The sequence below is a fragment of the Heterocephalus glaber genome, unplaced genomic scaffold (assembly GCF_053883595.1).
Source record: "Heterocephalus glaber isolate CG9 unplaced genomic scaffold, H.glaber_assembly_v1.0 deba00001429, whole genome shotgun sequence".
Lineage (NCBI taxonomy): Eukaryota > Metazoa > Chordata > Mammalia > Rodentia > Bathyergidae > Heterocephalus > Heterocephalus glaber.
Window position 1 is genome coordinate 26,379,830 of NW_028258294.1, and position 3,152 is coordinate 26,382,981.

General features: G+C 37.8%; 1 pseudogene; it reads left to right on the forward strand.

Annotated features, from left to right (window-relative positions):
- Positions 1-356: 356 nt before the first annotated feature.
- On the forward strand, positions 357-1,444 carry LOC101715136 (proteasome subunit alpha type-4 pseudogene; annotated as a pseudogene).
- The last annotated feature ends 1,708 nt before the right edge of the window (positions 1,445-3,152 follow it).

Sequence of the window (3,152 nt, forward strand, 5' to 3'; positions counted from 1 at the left end):
CCCCAGGGAAACTGTTCAGTATTTACACAGGTGTGTCCTATTTATTTCACTTAAGAGTATGGCCTCTCCTCCCTTTGGACCTTTTCCTATTTCAAATTATCAATTGTTCATTTCAATCATTTTAATCCTTATTTACACTCTCAGTTTCTCACACTAGAGAAACTATTTGGTATTTACACATGTGTGTCCTGTTTATTTCACTTAAGAGTATGGCCTCAATGTGCATCCACTTAGCTATAAATATCTCTATTTTTTTGTTCTTTATGGCGGAGTAGTACTCCATTTTAAGAACACATTCAAAGTGATCCGCAGGCAATGGCATTGGTTCTCGCTTCTTGTGGAGGAAAGAGGTCATTGTAGCTGTCAATTCTGATTCTTCATTGCTTTCTCTCTGGAATTTTCTAAAGCTCAGAAACCATGTCTCGAAGATATGACTCCAGGACCACTAGATTTTCTCCAGAAGGTCACTTATACCAAGTTGGATATGCCATGGAAGCCACTGGACATGCAGGCACCTGTTTGGGAATTTTAGCAAATGATGGTGTTTTGCTTGCAGCAGAGAGACTCAACATTCACAAGCTTCTTGATGAAGTCTTTTTCTCTGAAAAAATTTATAAACTCAATGAGGACATGGCTTGCAGCATGGCAGGTATAACTTCTGATGCTACTGTTCTGACTAATGAACTGAGGCTCATTGCACAAAGTTATTTATTACAATGTCAGGAGCCAATTCTGTGTGAGGAGTTGGTTACAGCACTGTGTGATATCAAACAGGCCTACACACAGTTTGGAGGAAAGCGACCCTTTGGTGTCTCGTTGTTGTACCTTGGCTGGGATAAGCACTGTGGCTTTCAGCTCTATCAGAGTGACCCCAGTGGAAATTAGGGGGCTGGAAAGCCACGTGCATTGGAAATAACAGTGCTGCATCTGTGTCAATGTTGAAACAGGACTACATAGAAGGAGAAATGACTCTGAAGTTAGCATTTTCTTTACCTATCAAAGTGCTGAACAAGACCATGGACGTTAGTAAGCTGTCTGCTGAAAAAGTAGAAATTGCCACGTTAACCAGAGAGAATGAGAAGACAGTGATAAAAGTTCTCAAGCAAAAGGAAGTGGAACAGTTGATCAAAAAACATGAGGAAGAAGAAGCTAAAGCTGAGTGTGAGAAGAAAGAAAAAGAACAGAAAGAAAAAGATAAATAAGAGATGGAATCAAGGATTTCATAACTCATGTGGGGCACTCTTTAAGTGTAGACATTGTTCTATTCTTCCAAGTCCAAGAAGGGTTTAAAAAAAATTTGCACAGTGGAGAAATAAGACATGACGTAGTGAACTGGGTCCTTGTCTCTTCTGTCCAATTGAATACTTTATTGTAATGATGATGATGATCACTCTTCATGGATATCTTAATCTCACACATTTTATTTGGAATAAAATTTGGAAAGAATGGAAAATTTTTTTTTAAAAAACCACATCTTCTTTATCCAGTCTCCACTTGATGGGCAAATTTGCTATTTCCAAGCTTTAGCTATTACAAACAGTGCTGCTATAAAAACAGGTGCGCATATATCACTGTTGTATGATTCTTTTAATTCTTTTTTTTTCATTAAGTTTATTGGTACATTTTAGGTATACAATACAGTTACATTCATCATTGGGATCTTGTATCCTTACATGATGTATCTTGGTTCTTATTTTTTCCCCATTCCTCTGCCCTCCCTTCACCCCCTCCACCCTTCCCTATTTACAAAGCCATTGTTTCCATTTTTTCCTTTTCTCATATTTTTTCCTTTCTTTCCTTTCCCCTACCCCTCCTACTTCTCCTACCGCATTTAGACCTTTTCTTCCTATTTCACATTGTCAATTGTACAGTTTGATCCTTATTTACACTTTTAGTTTTTCACACGAGAGAAACTGTTCAGTATTTATACAGGTGTGTCCTATTTATTTCACTTAAGAGTATGGCCTCAGTGTGCATCCATTTAGGTATATATGTCTCTAGTTTCTCATTCTTTATGGCTGAGTAGTATTCCATTTTATAAAAAAAACCACATCTTCTTTTTCCAGTTTCCAGTTGATGGGCACTTGGGCTGTTTCCAAGCTTTAGCTATTACAAACTGTGCCGCTATAAACATGAGTGCACATATATCGCTATGGTATGATTCTTTTAATTCTTTTGGGAAGATATCCAGCAGGGGAATAGCTGGGTCAAATGGGACCTCTAGCCCTAGTTCTTTGAGGTATCTCCATACTGATTTCCACAGTGGTTGCACCAGTCTGCACTCCCACGAGCAATGGAGAAGGGTTTCTTTCTCCCCACACACCTGCCAGCATTTGTTATTGGTTGATTTCTTGATAGCAGCCATTCTTTCTGGCATGAGGTGGAATCTCAATGTTGTTTTCATCTGCATCTCTCAAATAACCAGTGATATTGAACATTTTTTCATATATTTATTTGCTGCTTTTACTTCTTTGTCTGAGAAATGTCTGTTCATTTCAGATGCCTATTGTTGAATTGGGTCTTTGAATTTGGGGGGTCTGATTTTTTTCAGTTCTTTATATATTCTAGATAGTATTCCTTTGTCTAAGGTACAGTTGCTGAAAATTTTTTCCCACATTGTAGGTTGTCTCTTAGCTCTGTTGGTGGTATCTCTTGCAGGGCAGAAGCTTTTTAATAAGATGAGATCCCAGTTGTTGATTCTTTGTGCTAGTTCCCATGCCACTGAGGTTTTGTTCATAAAATCTTTTCCTATACCAATATCTTCAAGAGTTCTACCTAACTTATCTTCCAGCAAATTTAGTGTTTCTGTCTTGATATTTAAATCTTTAATCCACTTGGATCTTAGTTCAGTGCATGGTGATAGGTATGGGTCTAGTTTTAATCTTTCGCAGGTTGAAATCCAGTTTTTCCAACACCATTTATTAAATAGTCTATCTTTCCTCCAATGAGGATGGTTGGCTTCTTTGTCAAAGATGAGGTGGCTGAGCATATCTGTAGTTGTTTCTGCATCTTCTAATCTATTCCACTGATTCTTGGGTCTGTTTCTTTGCCAGTACTATGCTGTTTTTCTCATAGTAGCTTTGTAGTATAGTTTCAAGTTGGGGATTGTAATACGCCAGCCATATCTCTGTTACCTAAAATTTCTTTTGCTA